The sequence below is a fragment of the Humulus lupulus genome, chromosome 1 (genome assembly GCF_963169125.1).
Source record: "Humulus lupulus chromosome 1, drHumLupu1.1, whole genome shotgun sequence".
NCBI lineage: Eukaryota > Viridiplantae > Streptophyta > Magnoliopsida > Rosales > Cannabaceae > Humulus > Humulus lupulus.
This window is the reverse complement of record NC_084793.1, coordinates 164671421-164691300: the sequence shown is the minus strand read 5'-3', so window position 1 is coordinate 164691300 and position 19880 is coordinate 164671421. Positions and strand designations below refer to the sequence as shown.

General features: G+C 38.2%; 1 long non-coding RNA gene across 1 annotated transcript; it reads right to left on the bottom strand.

Moving 5' to 3' along the window:
• Positions 1–17880: 17880 nt before the first annotated feature.
• On the bottom strand, positions 17881–18948 carry LOC133822004 (uncharacterized). The gene is made up of 2 exons (XR_009887785.1): positions 18852–18948; positions 17881–18155 (listed from the first exon to the last, which is right to left on the bottom strand). It is a non-coding gene; the product is annotated as an uncharacterized LOC133822004 (long non-coding RNA).
• Between the last annotated feature and the right edge of the window lie 932 nt (positions 18949–19880).

Genomic DNA, 19880 nt, shown 5'->3' with positions numbered 1-19880 from the left:
ATGGAATTCAGTACAGTTCATTATCCTCAGACTGATGGTAAATTAGAGAGAGAGAGAGAGTTATCCAGAATTTGAAAGGCACCTTATGAGATGTGGTATGATAGAGAATGTTTAACACTCGTTCATTGGAATGAGATGGGTGAGATGTTATATTTTGGATCCTGAGGTAGTTCAGGGTACCATTGAGATTATTAGAGGTTAGAGCTTGGATGATCACTTCTCAGATTAATGGAAAAGTTTATTGAATTGAAAAGCAGGAACATGAAGTTCCAAGTAGAGGATTATATCTTCTTTCAAGTATCGCTATGGAAAGGGGTGAGGGAATAAGGGAAAGTTGAGTCCTAGATTGATATGACTGTTTGAGTCCTAGATAGGACTGGTCAGGTTGACTTTCGATTGGCCTTATCATTGGCTCTGTTAACTGTATACAGTGTATTTTATATTTTCATGTTGAGGATATGGGTTGGAAGGAAACTAATGAGTTGAGTTATGAGATTATGGAGATTGAGGCTAAAATTATCCTTTGAGGAGTAGCTAGTTCAGATTTTATCAAAAAGAATAATGTAATGCCCTACTACCTTAGAGTCGTTACTAAGTGAGTTAAAAATGTGCAATTAACTCGCTCAGCGAGGTTTTTAGAACAAAAGTGTGATTAAGCAAAAAGACAAGGCTGTAATCTTTAAAAGTACTCCATTTCACTAAAAGTTCCAATAGTTTAACATTTGGGATCCCAAAACGAGGTTTGTAAACCATTTACAACTCAAAATAGATTTACAGTTGAAAAATTACCAAAACAGAGTTTAGTACAACCATTTCTCAAAAATGCCCCCAACCAAAGCGGTCGGGTAGGCCAAACATGTACGCGCCGCCCCCACGCTCTCCGTACTCATGGCTAGTTGACTTTCTCTTTGCCCTTACCTGCAACACAGAGCACCCGTGAGCCGAAGCCCAGCAAGAAAACTCGTACAACACACAATATATGCATATCATACAATCACTATAACAGATAACTCATATCTAATCAGACAGTCCATAAGATTTAAACACATATACGGCCATGCCGTCCCAGAAGCGTTACCAAAGCCTGGGATCTTGGTCTACACCGTAAGGATATCCCATGTATCCATTGGGGTCTAACCCTAACCACAAGCACTCCATGTGCTAAGTGGTATTTCCGGCCCCACTGCTGTTCTCGGCCTTCGCCGTTCTCGGCCCTTTGCCGTTCCCGGCCCCTTTGTCGTTCACTCTGCCATCACCACATTTAGCATTCTCAAACAAAAATCAAATATATAATCATTCATTTAAAGCTACATTCTAGCAATGATACAAACTAGGGCCGCGCCCTGCAACAATACTATGGGCCCAAGCCCTGCTCTACGGGTGCTACAGTTTTCCTACCTGTATCCCGAGCTTTCCGATGCACCAAGGCCGCGAGCAAGGTCCTCTAACCCGAGCCTCTTCAAAGACCTAGTCACAACACATATAAAACACCCTTTAATACTAACCAATCCAAAAACACTTCCCGGGACCAATCCAACACTCTCGGAACCCCCAAATTCCTAAAACAATACATCGGAAACATCCCCCGAACCCCCGGAGCAAAAGCTCAAAATTGCAAAATTCCTTGTTTTGAAAATAGCCTAGCGCCGCGGCGCTTCCCTAGAGGGCCGCGATGCCCAGCAAGTCAGAGAGCATTCCCCAGCCCTGAAGCAGCCTCGCGTCGCGGCGCCAAAAAACAGGGCCGCGGCGCTCCTTCGCGAACCCAGAAATCTGGGTTTTCCCCTGCATTTTCCCCGAGCCAAAACACCCCCAATTCAACCCAAACTCATACCTAAACCCCAAAATCAATTTAAAACCCCAAATAAACCATTTAACAACCTATAAACATCATAACCCAGCTTAATTACACAGTCACTCCCATAAATCACACTTTGGTTTCATGCCTCAATAGTTCAAACCAGAAAGTTAGAAACTTAGACCCAAATCTAAACCATACTTCAAATTTCGTAAACCATAACAATAATAAACCTTATAATTGCACATAATCCTTACCTTAAATGGAGAATTCAACCTCAAGCTCCCTTGCTTCCAGCTCCAAGCTAAGCCTTCTAACTTCACAAGCTGAATTCCCAAGCAAACCAGCCACAAACCATCTTTCAATTTCAACCTAAATTCTATAGAAACTTACTTAACACAGAAATTCAGAGATGAAACTTACCTCTGACCAAATCTTGATCCCTGCTTGGCTTTAACTACTTTAACCCACCTTGATTCCTCCTTCTAGGTTTCAAACTCAGCTACCTTCCTTTTCTTCTCTTTTCCACTAGGTTTCTCCCAATTTCAGCATAAACAAAACATGCCCAAGTGAAATAACGTAAGTGATCCTTTTCCCTTAGCTGAAGTGATCTAAATCCCTGCCAAATTACTATCCTATCCTCCCATAGTTATCTTCTTCTAACTAAACCTCAAGGGCACTCTTGTCCTTTCACCTATATTACAATTCTACCATTTTTTCCATCTAAACTTGTTACTCTCAGCAGTTACTAATGGTTACCCAGGTTACTCAATCACCAATAACCATTAACCACAAATTCTCAACTCAACTCACGAAATTCTCCAAAGTACCCCTAGGCTCCTCTCGAGCCGGGTATGAAATCCCGTTGTGACTTTTGAGTTATCTAGCTCTCTAGGACCGTCTCGGCACTCATCACATTAATAACACCACACTCACGTGGTACAAATCACATAATACCATTAACACATTTATGCCCTCAGCGGGCTAAGATTACCAATTTACCCCTAACATACAAACGGGGTCCACACGCATATTTATACCACCTAAACATGCATTCTAATCACATATTCATTCAAATTCATATATTAACATGTTAACTCATTTATTGCCCTCCAGGCACGCTAATCAAGGTCCTAAACCTTATTAGCAGATTGGGGTGTTACAAATAAGGTTCTGAGGAACAAAGTTATACCTTGGATTAAGGTATGTTATAGAGACAGTGAGGTTGAGGGAACGACCTGGGAAACTAGAATCAGTTGTGCGAAATTCTTATTCCAGGCAGTTCACACAAATTTTGAGGACGGAATTTCTGTAAGGAGGGGATAGTTGTAATGCCCCAAAATCCCTAATAAGCTTTAGGACCTTGATTAGGAGGTCGGGAGGGCCATAATTGATTTATTATATTATTAAATGATTAAATGCATGTTTATGTGAATTATATTATGATATGATGATAAATGCATGCATCTGGTTCCATTTTTAATTATAAGGGCATTTGGTAATTTGGCCCGTTGAGGGCGTAATTGTGCATTTTCATGCATGTGGGTGAATTATGAATAATACAACATTATATGTGGATTTGTTCGAGCCATTCGGCATGAGACGATCTTTGAATGCAAGTTATCGGTCTGGTCATAACGGGGTTAGTTTCGGGGCTCGGGGTGAGTCTCGGGGTAATTTGGTGATTAGAACATTGCCGGGAATTAAAGGATAATGGGATGTGATTTATTAGCATTTGAGAATATTGGGAGTAATGGGTATTGGAGGACGTTAATTATGATTAGCGGGATTAGATGGGAAAGGACAATTTTACCCTTGGGGGCTGTTAAGGATAGAAGATGAGCCTAGGGACATTTTGGTCTTTTGGACCTAAAGGATATATATAAACTAAGAGGGTTGTAGAAAACAGAGCATTTCTTCTTCCTTTCCCGATCATCTTCTTCTCCTCATTTCTCTTTGGATTTTGAAGCTCAAGTTGGGGGTTCAAGCTTGGAAATTGATGCTTGAGGTTCTAGGCTTGTGTTCAACCATTGAAGAGGGTTTAATCTTGAGCTTAAGGTATGATTCAGCCATGAATTTCCTAGTTCCTTACTCAATTTTTGGTGTTAGTTTTGAGGTTGAATTTTTTATCATAGGAATGGGAATTTGATGAGGTTTTGATTGGTTATATGATAGACATGTTGTGGTAATAGTTGGGACCTTTGCTTTGTGATGTTGGAAGTGTTTTATGGAGGTTTTGAATTGAGTTCGAAGAGGGAAAACATGGCTTTTTGGCTGGGTTTCTATAACGTCCTGTGTTTTCGGGTACCTTTAAACGACTCGGGTCGGGATTTTTTCCCTAAGTTAAGAATATTATTTTAAATAATATTATATTTGTTTGGAAATTTTTCCATGAGTTATTGCTAGCCAAAAATCTGAATTTTGTGATTTAAAAGTCAAGAAAAGACTTTCGGTCTTGGACCGACACACAAACTTTGATCGGGTAAAAATCTCGGAAAATAAAATGAAAAACCATGGAAAATATATTTTGGGCATAAAATACATTCATAAAAATTAAAGTTTGGTAAAAAATAATAAACTTAAGGGAAAATGGAAATTTTAGGGCATTTTGTGTTAAATGCTTAATTTTACCGAAATGGGGAATTTTATTCCATGAATGGACCTTAGGTTAAATTTCATAGTGTGATTAATTAAATTAAATGTGAGAGACATTTAATTTAATTATTTTATGTTAAGTCTTGTGATTAAAACTTAATAAGAGTGAAAAATGTATAGAAAGTCAATTTGGACTTTTGTTCTAAGGAAATATTGATTCACCTTTATAAAAAAAAAATTATATAAAACATAAATGAAATGCAATGGGTGGCCGGCCATGTGAATTTTTGAAATGGTGTGGACCAAATTAATTAACTTATAAATCCCATTTATTTAAATGTTAGGGATAAAGGCAAGTGGGTAAAACACTTGAGTGTTTTTAGGATAATTAAAGAGTTGTAGAAACTCTTTTAACCCTCCCCAAAACCGACCCCACTCTCTCTCATTCACTCTCATATATATATATATATATATATTTTAAACTCTCTTAAGTTTTCTCTCAATCTTCAACCTCAAGAACACTAAGGAGACTTGGAAGCTAAGCCTTGGTCTAGGAAGAATATTTCCCTAAGGTAAAGTTTCAATAAACTAGACTTTTGTGAAGTTTTAACCATAGATTTTCAAATAGCTAATTATCTATGTTGTTGGGGGGAGTTCGTTAGGGTTTTTAAAAGGTTTTGAATGAGCCAAAGCTAATAGGAAGATCCAAACCTTAAGCAAGAACAACAAAGAGGTAAAAAGTTTACTTTTTATGATTTTGTTGTAGGGTTTTTATTTTTAAGCATTATTTTGTATATTTAATGCTTAAAGTTTCTTATTGGTGATTTAATAAGGTTATGGTAGTTGTTTTATAATTTTTATGATGCTTGTGTATTGATTTTTGAAAATAGGGACCAAAACCCCCAAGGGTTTTGTTAGAAACCTTAAAACAAAATACATGTTTTGAGCTGTGACTTCCAAGGGGTCAAGCATCTACTGTATATTGATTTTGTAAAATTTAATTGTACTGTGATGTTTTTGAAATAGAATACATAAAATTGAGCTTTTGAAACACTCAAAACTATTTAAAAATGAGTGAGTTATGCTATTTCAAAATTTAGGTAAAAAACAGTTTTTTCGTATTCTTAATTTTGGAACCAAGTTTGGACAGCCACTGTATAGGGTAAATAAACCCAGTTTTTTCTAAACATTGGTGGACATATTATTGGTATAACCTAGTATTCCATTGTAAAATTTGGTAAGAAAATAATGAACAGTTTGAAAGTTATTAACTGTAAAAGTTTGGAAAAAATTAGGACTTGAAAATAAGGTCATTTTTACCTTATTGTTGGAAAATAATTTCACCAATAAAAAATGCTCATTTTGACCTAAGATTTTACAAATACCTAAATGGCATACCAAAAATGGAATTGGGAAATTTCGGTAACAATTGGGTAAGTAAATTTAAAGTTATAAATTACCAAAGTATGTAGTTAAAAATGTGAAAAATAGAATTTTCGTGTAAAAAATGAGATTTTGGAACTTAAGGTAAAAAGTAAAATTTTGCTTATTGCAAGATATAAACTTGGTAAGTCTTGAAAACATATTTTCACTAAAATTACCCCTTTGAGTTGAGTGAGAATTATTTTTACTAAAGAATTTTTATTCTTTTTAAAAATAAAAGATTTATTAAAAGATGGTTTAAAACCCTATATTTTGAGAAAATGATCAAGTGAATTAGTTTTCTAGTAAGTAAACTTGATTAATCTATTTTGAAAAATTAACTAGTCAAGATGGGAAATTTTTAACGGTTCTCCTAATTAAGAGAAATTAGGCAATTTTCTTAAAACGGTTTTTAGAGATTAAAACCTTAAGAAAAATAAAAGGAAAATTAAGAGTTTGTTTTCTTGAAAAATAATTAAGGAATTTAATTAGTATTTCTGGATATAATACCGACAAAAATCTTCTATATATTTTAACCGACTTGTTGAAAGTACAGATCAATAGCGATGCATTTAAAGAATAAGATATTTAGCGGATTGTGGGAAAATTACTATTGTGATACCCGAGCCTAGGTATCGAGACCATAGGATAGTTCTCCCCGAGACTTAGGGTTTAGTCTCAAATATTTTGTATGAATTTCATTAATGGGCTTAAAACCAAATAAGGATCATAAATCCATACAAATGATTTTTATTAAAATGACCAAACTGCCCAAAATAATAATAATAATAAATTATGAGTGCCATAATTAATCCGAGTATACTGTATTGATAACTTTAGTATTGGCTAAGCGTAACTGGACTGAACGTTGGAGGGTGAAATCCTGCTGAGTTCTAAGGACTCCAAGTAAGTCAACTTATATTGTGTGGCTACAACATGAAACGATTATTGTATTGTATGTTCGTATAGGGACACATGCACATATATACACTGTCGTACAAAGTTGCTTAGAGACGTTAGTCTAGTGAGTGCTGATTTAGAAAATATGAACGGTAAATATCCCTCATATCCTAGATGGCTGATCCTCGTCACACTGCTTGATTTTATTATGTCCGGTTCACTACCGCAACGAGTGGCCAAGAGGTGAGGATTGCTGGATAATCCTACGGGCGCCAAAATGAATGGGACCTAGGGGCCCTCATGCTTACTTAATCAGTGAACAGTTAGAACCCGAGAAAGTGCTCTGATAAGTTATTCCTGGATAGCAGCCGTGAATATTGGCCATTCAGTGAGAGTGCCTAGAGATACTAGGAGTTGTCAAGATTGAGTGAGGCTGAACACCCCAGGGGCAACTGCTCACCAGCACCACTTATTAACATAGAAGTCTCTGTAAAACTGTGTAAATTCGATTACACTCTTGGATAAGTAGCGATGCCCTAGGTAACATGATAGTTACCCTTGATGGGGATATTTATTGGCTAGATCTTAGTCTTGAGACTCGGTTCTCTCTTACAGATTAGCATTTATGTTGGAGGGCGTGTTACGCCCGAATTGTTGGAAATTGTCGAGCGTTGGTCTCGAATTATATTGTGATATGATATATCTGCTTGCTCTGGGGTTCTCTAGGTGCAGGGATATATTTGTTGATAAGATATAGTTGTGATATAATGTATCTGCTTGTTCTGAGATTTTTTGAGTGCAAGAATTTATCTGTTTATAGGAAATAATTTATCACTGGTTATCAGGCATGACCAAAAGTTTGCCAGGACGCTTTTGCGTAATTGAAATTGATTGTGTAGGGTCTGGATGGATCCGGAACCCTAATTCTCTGCATGCTATTGTTTTAAAGTTGAACTTACTAAGCGTTTTCGCTTACCTAGTTGTTTCCTGTTGTAGGTAAGAACAAGGGCAAGGCAGAGCAGTGAGCGCTGGAGTCTACCTTGCAAATGTACATGTGGACCGACCTTTTGGGAAGCCATTTTATTTTTGGAAATGTTGTGTAATTTTCCTAAACTAGGCTCACTCTACTCCATATAAAATATGTTTGTAATTAAATGTTAAGTATGGCGATACGATTTTTTTTAAAAAGTTTTTTTTATACAAGTTTTTGAGACATTTGTTAAATGAAAACATTTATATTTCTGCATTATCGAGTCTTGAAAATCCGGGTCATTATAGTTTCAGGTGGGGTCGCGGCTCTGTTTTAGAGCGCCGCGACCCAAGCTTGATGAAGAAGCAAGTGGGTGCAAGAAGGTCATTGGGCCGTGACATGGGAAAGGTAGGGTCGCGGCCCGTGTTGGGGATTGAAGGGTGGCCGTGACATGGTGGATGTAGGGCTGCAGCCCTTAGTGGAATTTTTGGCCATAAATGTGTTTTGATCATGGGAACTCAAACCTTAGGCCTCGGGATCATTTCTACTACCCGATTTAGTAGGATTCGATGTCCCGGAGGATAGGTCTTGGTCCGGGAACCTTTTATTGATTGATTTTATTGATGGAATCCCATATTTGGTTATGACTAGGTGACCGCTAAGGGATCAAAGGATTGATCATTCTAAAGGGTCGTTCAATTATTATTTCTCGCTCGAACCAGAGGTAAGAAAACTGCACCCAGTATGTGATGCATGTGATGCACGAGAAACATGTGGTTGGGGCATGCCATGAATGTTGAATATGAGATTGATCAGAGGTTGAGTCTCTGTGTTTGTGCATGAACCTAATTATGCTAGTAATTGTTAAGTAAGCATGTTGAATGCCCTACATTTGGATATTTAACATATGATATATGCCTCGTAGCATTGCTTACTTGTGCGTGGCACTGACTAAATAGTCAGAATTGGCAATGGTGTCAATATTAACTGTGAAATTGTGACTCACTTGTCAAGTTCGGCAGTAGTATTGAGCACTGGTCACCTGGTATTGACTAATAGGTTAAGAACCGTCTTAGCATGTTTAAAGCAAACTGACAAAGATTAGATCTAATCGACATCTGCATTGAATGACTCAAATGAGCATTAATGCCGGACCGACCTCATGTTCGATGAAAACTAAAAGCGCTTGTCTAGCCTATGGCTAGTCACTTAGAGCCAGGGCCAGAGGGCCCATGTGACTGCTTCATCACGTGGTTATGAGTGCTGGGCTCGTAGTGACTTACCCATTAGTCACTCATCTGATTAGAGCCAGGACCAGAAGGCCCAGGTGACTTTTTCGTCACATGGCTATGGGTGCTGAACTCGTAGTGACTACCCATCAGTCACTCACTGCGCTGTGACATGGCTATGGGTGCTGAGCCCCGTAGTGACTTGCTCATCAGTCACTCATTATGGTTAAACAGAACCTTGAAGTTATATTCACTCATCTGTTCAGGGCTATGAGTTCTGTATGATTATAATGATCATCAGTCACATGGATGTGGGTGCTGAGCCCCGTAGTGACTTGCTCGTCAGTCACTTATTATGGTTAATGGAACCACAAAGTGTTAAATCACTCATCTGATTAGGATTGAATTGATAGTCATCCATTCAAGAGGGTAGGATTCCTCATCATGAATCTCCCGTCATTATCAGAACTTGTTTGCATGCGCGATTAAGGCTATTATTGCTAGGCATGCACATTATGATTTGATGACATGTTATTACTGTTCATGAGCATATTGAGTTTTCTTGCTGAGATTCGGCTCACGGGTGCTACGTGGTGCAGGTAAAGGCAAAAGAAAGCTGGACCATCCTTGAGTTGAAGAGCTTAGGTGACGATGTGTACATATGCGGCTGCTCAACCGCCATGGCCGAGGGTTGAAAGAGGAACTAGGGTTAAACCCTATCTTGCCGCTTAGTTCGACTGGTTGTAAATATTTTCTTGTAATTAACCTTTAAATTATATTTTTGGGATCCCAATGTATACAGTAAACGTTTTAGTGAAACGTTATATCTTAACCAAAAATTTTAATCCTAAACCGCTAATCATACTTAGTTACACGATTATGGCCAAATGACTCTATTAGCGAGTTTAGCACTGTTCAAATTGCACACCGTAACGGTCCCTGGAGTTTAGGGCGTTACATCTACCATGCCATAAATTTGAAGACTCAAGCAAGTAAATGGAAGAAGTAGTAGCATTATTATTATAAATAGTCTTTGCCTTAACAACCATTACATTCATCTTCCATATTTCCTCTTTTACATGACCCATCCCAGTAGGAACACCAGCTTTAGTCAATACAATTTACTGAGACTCAAAAACCATCTTGAACCGATGTACACTAAACAACATTCTAGAGATTAGATTCTTGCGAATGTCAGGCACATACAACACATTTTGCAGCTTGACACTCTTTCCAAACGTTATCTTTAAGTACACAGTACGTACCTTGCTCCTTTATCTCAGAAGTTGTCGAGTTTCCCATGTAGATCTTCTCCCCCATTTTCCACCGAAGTAAGTTTGGAGAACGCAGGCTTGTTTGCATAGACATGACAAGCAGCTCCAATATCGAGCCACCATTCCTTTGGATTAGCATTCACCTGATTTATTTTAGAGACCACAAAACATAGGTCTAGGTCAGCGACCTCTTGGGACATGGTTTCCACAACATTAGCCTCATTGCCTTTCTTTTTCGGAAGTCTACAATCTGACAAGTTATGTCCCATCTTGTTGCAGTTAAAGCACTTCCCGTGGTATTTCAGCTTCTTTGATACTCCACCTTTTAGTCCTAGTTTGGACCCTGGCTTGGGCTTAGGCTTCTTTCCCTTGGAGCATATGCTGCGCTCTTGATTAGATCTAACCAAAACGACCAGCGCCCAACGCGCTATTGCTGCTCTTGACTCATAAGTCAATGTTTTTTTACCAGTGCTCAATGCTATTGTCGTCCTTAACTCACAAGCCAATTCTTTTCGACCAGCGCTCATCACTATTTCCGTCCTTGACTCATAAGTCAGACCTTTCTCAATTATATAATGCTAACAGGCACTCATCATATAACAAATATCCATATACAGAGCATTCAACATGCTTAATCAATCATTTATAGGCATAATCATAATGATGCACATTTATAGGAGTCTAAGCCCTAAATTAATCTTTAATTAACATTCATGCCAAGCCCTAATCATGTACATCACGTATTGGGTGCAGTTTTCTTACCACAAGTTTGAGTGTAATGTAAAATAAGAACGACCCTTGAGAATGATCCTGATCCCGAGACACTAGCGATTGTATAGAATCCCATAAAAAGTGAGTAAATAAAGGCTTCCGGACCAAATCCTAGCATTCGAGATGTTAAATCCTACTAAATTGGGTAGTAGGATCGATCCCGAGCCCTTAGGTTTGAGTTCTCGCACTCAAAACCCTTCCAAGGCTGAAAATCCCTTAAGTGTCGCGACCCCCAAGCATTTAAGCCGCGACTCACCCAATTCAGAGGCCTAGCCTCTCCTTTCACTAAACACAAGCCACAGAACGAATCCGCGTCAGGAAACCACCCACTTCTTCTAGGTTGAGGACGGTCGCGACGCCCCAAGAACAAGGCCGCAACGCGTCCTCGCAAACCCAGATTTCATAGCTCTAAATCATCTCAAAATTTACCCCAAACCCGTACCAAACTCACCATTCAATCTCACAACATCCCTAGAACCTTCTAAGCATCAAAACTTACTTTTTTCGATGGATCAAAAACTCACCAAACTGTAAAATCCAATTCAAAACTCAAGAAACTTAAGGAAACAGAAACTCAAAAATTCAAAGTATAAATTACCTTTGATTAAGTTGTTTTCTAGCTAAATCCTCCGGATAAAACTTCTCATTTTCCCTAGAATCGTTATGACTATAACCTTGCTTGATTCCGAATCCTAAAACTCGAGTTTCCTTCGAAAATGCTATTGAGTGTTAAAAACGAGAACGAAAGAGAAAGAGAGAGAGTTTGAACATGTTTTCTAGTTCTATCAAGTTACTTACAGCCCAAGTAACCTTAAGTAAATCCCAAGGCTTGGGGTACCAAAAACGTCCCCGAGGGTAAAATGGTTAGAATCCCCAGAATTCCTTTTTTATCTCACTAACTCCCAATATATTCTCAAATATCCATTCTTGTTATCCAATATCCTGATAATGTACTAAATACTCAAAATATCCCCTTGACTCACTTCGAGTTAAGTATTGGTCCGTTGTGACTTTCCCGCTAACCTGTACCCTAGGATCACCTCGTGTTGAGTAACCCAAATATATGCACATAATGATGTGGTCCCACACATATATCACATATATGCCAAATATACCCATAACATACCAAATTACGAAAATTTCACTTCTGATAAGAAACGGGCCCACATGCATATTCAATACACCTAAACATGTATATCTAGTCATATTATAATATAACTCACACAATCATACAATGATACACATATCTATCACATAAGCACATAATTTCCATAGTTTTCCATCCTAGCCCCATAATCAAGGCCCTAAGCCTTATTATGTAATTTGGGACATTACAGCTTTCATCAAGTCTCAAGATGAAAGAGCATGGAGATCTATTTTATCTGGTTGGTCTCCACCTGTCGAAAAAGATAAGGAAGGTAATACTGAGGTAAAATCTAAACTTGAATGGTCCACTGAGGACGAGAAGTTGTCTGGATATAATAATAAGGACTTACATGCTATTTTTAATGGTGTTGGTGAAGGTTTTATCAAACTAACTTCTTCATGTGATTCAGCAAAAGAAGCTTGGCTAATTCTTCAAACTCAGTTTGAAGGAACTGCTGATGTCGAGCGAACTCGGTTTACAATGCTTAAAACTAAATTTGATGAACTCATGATGTTAGAATCATAAACTCTCTCTGAATTTTATGAAACATTGTCTGACATTGATAATGAATTTTTCGCATTGGGTGAGAAGCTTGATTAATCTATGTTGGTTAGGAAAATTGTGCGTGCGTGTCCTTCCTCATAGGTTTGATACAAAGATTTTTGCGATGGAAGAAGCAAAAGACTTTGGTAAGATGAAGGTAGAAGAATTGATGGGTTCTTTGAGAACGTTTGAATTGAATCAACAATCAAACAAAATGACAAGTCGAAACCACCAACTGATAAAAATAAAGGTATTACTTTCAAGATTTCCGAAAAAGAATGTTCTGACAGTGAAGTTGAAGATGAAATGACTTTGTTAACTAGGAATTTTCAATAATTCATGAAAAAGGTGAGCAATAAAAATAAAAAAGATTTTTTCAAAATTTCCTAGAGGGAATACTCCAAAACCATTTGTTTCTAGTAATAAAAAGGGTAACAATGCTCATCCACTGTTTAGCCTTAGCCGGATCTGCACTACCCTAAAAAATTGGAGGGTGTTGTTTCCTGAACCTTTCATAAAGAGGTTCCCATCTATTCCCAGTCTCTGGCTGCTGCTCAACTGTTGGCACCATCACAAGTGGTGCCTCAGGCAAAATGTTCCCTACAGGAACCTGTTGTTGTCTCAGGAGGCATATCTCTTCTTCTTGCCTCAATAACCTAGCTTGCAAATCAGCAAGCACTTGCTGCCAGTTCTCAGGAGCAGGCAGAGGGGTGTGACCTTGATTACAATTCTGACCCTATCTATCATTGTGGCTCTGATCTTCCTGGTCAGTTGATGATTTAATCTGCCCAAGAAGCATACTTCCAAGCTTATACCTTGCTGCAATAATTAATTCAGCTAGTTAGATAGTAATAACTAAACTTCTTGCCGCCTTCATGGTCCAAGGTCAAGCAAATAATCATTCACATTCAACAATCATGCTAATAAGCATGTCGATTCATATACATATCCAACCCTAGTGCTAATAAGCACTTTCTGATATTCACAACAAATAATAATGCTAATAAGCATATTCTTTAACATCTAACAATGCTTGTAAGCCTTTACTAGCATTGATAACCAGATAACAATGTTAATAAACGTTTTCTAACATACAAGTAAATTGATAACCATAGGAACTTGTAAATTGTTGCCGTGTTTGATTAAATATGCATTTGTTGAAATAAATTATTGTATCTTGTGTTGTGAAGTTTTCTTGCTGGGCTTCGGCTTACGGGTGCTCTATGGTGCAGGTGAGGGCAAAGGAAAGGCCAACCAAGCATAGTTGGAGGGCATGGTGCAGCGTGTACATGTCTGGCCTACCTGGCCGCCATGACTGGGGTAGTTTTGAGGAATGTGTTATAAACTACCGATTTTGTGGCATTGGTCGAATTTTTAAAGACTTTTGAGTAGTAAATATGTTTTAAAATAATATTTTGGGATCCCAATGTAACACTTTTATGATTTAAATGAATGTCCAACATTTTATACTTAAATTTTGTTAAACGATTCTTTTCTTAATTTAATCACATTTTGATCTAAAACCTCGATTAGCGAGCTAATGGCACATTTTAAAATCACATGGTAATGACTCTAGTGTAGTAGGGCGTTACAACTTTGTCCCCTCCCCCTCTAATTAAACTCCTATACTAACCTTAAGGGTATCCTAGTCTTTTACTCCTCTTGCAAAAATGCCATTTTTTCCACTTAATTTGCCGCCAATATCACTACTCTCAAGTGTTACCAATAGTTATCCAACTTACCAAAATACCACTAATTACCAAATATCCCCACTTGTGACTTTTTGCTAAAACCATGTGATGGGATCCACCGATGCCGGGAACACATAATACTATATAATCAACGTACACACCCTCAACGGGTTAATTTAACATAAATGCCCATGGTTACCAAGCATGGGACTTTAAACACAATTAAATTCACATAATCATATTAACATACATAATTAAACTCATAATGTACTCATAATCAGTTACGCCCCCTAGCACACTATCCAAAGCCGAAATTATCTTTCTTTTCAAATTTTTCGGGATGTTACAATTATCTCCTCCTTATAGAAATTTCGTCCTCAAAATTTTACTTGAATGGCTCAAGATACGGATCTCGTATATCTGACTCAAGCTCCCAAGTTGCCTCTTCTACTTTGTTGCTTCTACACAACACTTTCACTAAGGCATTGGTCTTGTTCCACAAGACTTTATCCTTTCTGTCTAGAATCTTAACTGGCTACTCCCCATAGGATAAATCCTGATCCAACTCCAAGTTTTCATAACTTAACACATGTGTTGGATCTGATACATACTTTCGGAGCATAGACACATGAAACACATTGTGAACCCCTGATAAAGTTGAAGGCATAGCTACTCTATAAGCCACCTCTCCAACACGTTCCATAATCTAAAATGGGCCAACAAACCTAGGACTCAAATTTCCTTTCACTCCTCTCAACGGAAAAACTCTAAGAAACACATAGTCACCTACTTTAAATTCTACACCTCTATGTTTCAAGTCTGAGTAACTCTTCTGTCTACTCTAGGAGGTGAGCATTCGAGGTCTATTCTTCTCAATTGCCTCCTTAGTCCTTTGAATTGATTCAGGATCTAAATACTTCATCTCCCCCATCTCATCCCAATTAAAGGGCGATCTGCATTTCCTCCCATACAACATTTCATACGGAGCCACTGTGATAGTTGCTTGATAATTGTTATTATAAGAGAACTCAAAGATCCCCCAAAATCTAACGCACATGCCCGCAACATATCTTCTAGTATTAGAATCGTCTTCTCAAATTGTCCATCTGTCTGAGGATGATAGGCCATACTGGATCTCAATTGGGTGCCCATAGCCTTATGTAGGCTTTCCCAAAACTTAGAGGTGAATGTGGGATCCCTGTCTGTCACTATCAATTTCAGAGTCCCATGGAGATGCACAATCTCCTTTACGTACAATTTAGCATACTGCTCCACCGTATAGTTTGTTCTAACAGGCAAAAAGTGAGCTGATTTGGTATATGTTGTACCTTAAAATCAGCACGAGTTCAATTACTCAGCTCGGGTACAGCTGGCAAATGAATATGTGCAAAAATAGCCAAGTAGAACATTTGATTAACAATGATGTGAGCAGCTCAAGACTCAATCTAGTTCGTACACAATGTACAGGTTGCTATAAAACGACCTCTTAGGATAACATTCCAGTTTGAGACTTATAGTAGCAAGACCCACATTTGGGTGCTCTGAGCTTAATACGAATTAAGTTTCAGATAATCTTTAAACACCAGCTTGGGTGAGATATCCAACTCGTGGAAACCTGGTCAGAACGCATACTGAAGGATCCCAGGAGATTTGAAGGCTCCTTATACACTCATTAATTTCCAGACTGTATTTCATATCCATCTTTTATTATCCGAGATAGCAGGAGTATATTCTGTTCCATTATCAAATCATATCCCAATGTAAAAGGGAATAATTTGTATCAAATGTATACCTTATTTATTCACCCTGCTACCCAAACTTGTCCAGGAAGTTCCCTTATAAATATCATGAATAATGGACAGGGAAAGAATAAGCCTTTTTTGTATTACTAAAACACTGCAGAAATTGTGAGAAAAACAATAATACTGTCTTGTGGACTAGGTGGATTTTAACCATTGAACAACGTAAAAGTTGTGTGTGTACGAGAGGGTTCTTATTTTTCGTTAAGATTTACAATTCAGCAATAATGTCCCCATTAGATTTCTTAATCTACCATTGGCAAAAAACCGCGTCAACATTATACCTATCCACAATCACCCACACAGAATCATGCTGCCCCACTGCTCTCGGCTCCAACCATGAAGTCCATGGTAATATCTTCCCACTTCCACTCTGGAATCCCTAAAGGCTGCAGCAACCTTGCTGGCCTTCAGTGTTCCGCCTTCACCTGCTGACAGGTTGAGCACTTGGCCACATAATCAACCTCATCTACAGAGTCTTTAGATCTTGGTACATCTTCGTCATACCTGAATGTAGGGAATAAGGAGTGGTATGAGACTCATCCAGAATCTCTCGCCTGATACCAGAATCCAATGGAACGCAAATCTAATTTCTATATCTCAACAAATTTGCCTCTGAAATAGTAAATGTAATGCCCTGGATAACCAAGACCATTACACTATGTATTTTAAATAGTGCTAGGCTCTCTAAACGAGTCATTTGTCCATAAATGTGTACTAAACATAATTAACGATTTAGGGTTAAAAATGTTGGTCAAAGAAAAATAGTTATTTCGTTAAAACGTTAAGTTGGACATGTCATCCAATAATTAATGTTTCATAGTTCTTTACAATTTCAAATGTTTAATTACAACATAAAATTACAACCAACCGACCTAAACGGAAAAAATAAGGTTTAACACTAATTCCTCTGAGAAACCTTTGCAATAGCAATCAATCAGCTGCATATGTACACATGGCCACCGAAGCTCTACAACTCATGGCGGGTCCAGCTTCTGTTTCCCCTTACCTGCACCGCATAGCACCCGCGAGTCAAGGCTCAGCAAGAAAACTTAAACATGCTCATAAGCAGTTAATACAATGTTACCAAATCATAATAAGCATGCCTAGCAATAATAACCCTACTCATGCATGCATATCATTAATATAAATGACTACAACATCATATGGGGTCATATGCCCTAATTAAATGATTAACTTAATCATATCAGGGCCTGTTGCCAAAAATACATGATTAATTAATCATACTAGGGCTCAATGCCCTAGGATATGGGACTAATAAGTCACCCCGGGCCCATTGCTCTATCTTCTGTAAAACCAACCTTGGAGCTGGCCCAGCGTACCTGGCGCTTAATTTTCCACGACCATTGGATCAGACAAGTGTATGATGCACTCCTGATTAGGCTTAACCATATCGACCAATGCTCAGCACGCTATTGCTTCCCTTGAGTGATAAGTCAATGCTTTCGACCAACACCCAATGCGCTATTGTCGTTCTTGACTTATAAGTCAAGTCTTTTCAATTAGATAATGTAGACAAGCATATATCATATACCATGTCACGACCCGAGCCCTAGGCCGTGGCAGATTTGTAATATCCATAACTTGGGTGGTCAAAGGTCAAACTTTGACCCTCGGTGGAAAATAGTCTTTATAAATGATCCTTTAATTTATATTAAATATTACTATAATTATAAGTCGAAACAATGGAATAACTCCTATAATTATATATGAAAATATTACGGATAAAAGTAGGATCATTTATCTTAATACATAGAATAATAATATCCCCACAGTTATGTAGTCACCAAACAGTTAAATTTAATATGTCATAAAATACCCAAAATAATACTTAGCATCCACCATTCCTCATTTCTAACTAGGACATAGCTAATTTAGATGTACAGACCGATAGGTTCCAAATTAAATACATACAATGTTCAAAAGATAGGACTATGGCACTAAACACATTGGCTTCAGCAATAATTCACTCTTTTCCACGTTCGCGTCACTAGGCTCCTGGAATGGGAGAGATAGGGGTGAGCTTATAAAGCCCAGTAGGAAAGCAACTAACAACATAGGACTCAAAAGTTCAATAAAAACCCCTGCATGGTTAGCTTTTTAAAACAAGACATACATCATCATGTATAAACCAAAATAGAGAGAAACCACAAATAATCATATACAAGTGCACATCACACCGTCCACTAGATCCCTAGTTCCCGTTACCCACCATAGAAAATCTGACATCCTAAACCGGGTAGCCGGACCTGATAACCACCACAAGGGGGAGGCTCAGAACACTTCTTGTATACAGATGCTAGGTCTTTACACCTACAGGTGAGTGGACACCTGATCTACCTATGATGACACAGAGACTAGGTCGTGAAACAACAACGTGCACCAATCATGATCACTATGGCTCTCATCGGTATAACCAAATGCAGGTAAACACGAAAAGAAAGAAACATATTCCCTTTATATTTTAGAAAATTGGACAGCATAACAACTACATTTGAATAAACCCAAAATCATAACCTGCATAAATAAGTGAACAAAAATATATATTTGGCACTCAGGGCCCTCAGAACAGATCAGAAAATATGCAGGTTAAGTTTTCAATTTTTCAAACATTTTATAAATATCAAAATTGGAATATGTTGAATGCAATTTAATACGAGTAAAATAAGTCCAATAGTCTAGTTGAGTCCCTACCTCTTTAGATACCTCCTTAGAATTTAATCCGAGCCCAAAGCAACGCTCCTAAGCTTATCGATGATCTTAGAATGATTTAGTTCGATTTATATATCACATTTTTCCTACGTGCACCAAATGAGCAAACGATTATCATCATAGCATTCCTTATTCAAAATCTTGTCCAATGACATATAATATGACCACATTTAAAATTTCAAGTTCCGGAACCTCACCCAAGCGGTGCACTATAGCGGTTGGTGGCGGTACCGGAAACGTCGACGAATATATGCATAGCATTTATCAAAACGATCATCTCGATGAGTACATCACAAAAGTACAAATCCTTCGCCCAAATGACCTCCGGTGTCGCTGGAAAACGCTTTCAAAAGGGCGGAGATACCCAAAATCTTGCCGGAGAAAAACGGCGAGTTGACCGGAATGAATTAGTGGGTTTCGTTCCTCTCTCCACGCTGGTTCCAAGGGTATCAACCACTCGTCAAGAGGTGGTCGGAGTTGGCCGAAAATCACAGTCAAAGTTGGCGGACCAAAACTTTGACTAGCGATTCCGAACGATTGACGGCGAGTTGGGCGGTGCCGCTTGGCAGTTGAGGTCGCCGGAGCAAGGCGAAACCGATGAGCTGCCGCGCGTCAAAAATGGTGGCCAGTGGTGGTTGGGTTTGGTGCCTTGCCATGGAATGTCGAGAGAAGAAGAAGAAGAAGAAGAGGAGAGTGTCGGGGAGAGAGAAAGAAAAAGAAAAGAAAAAAAACTGAATATATAATTAAATTAAATTTTTTTTTTATTCCTCCCCTTTTTGACTTTTCCAACCTAAGAAAAGTCTCAGGTTTCACATTCTTCCCCCCTTAAAGAAATTTCGTCCCGAAATTTTCAAAGTACAACCCCAAGCTGAAAATTAAACAAATGAGGATACTCCTCGTACAACTCCAACTCTAACTCCCAAGTAGCCCCGTCTTCTCTATGGTTTCTCCATAAGACCTTGACTACGGGAATCTCTTTATTCCTTAGCACCTTTAACTTTCTCGCTAAAA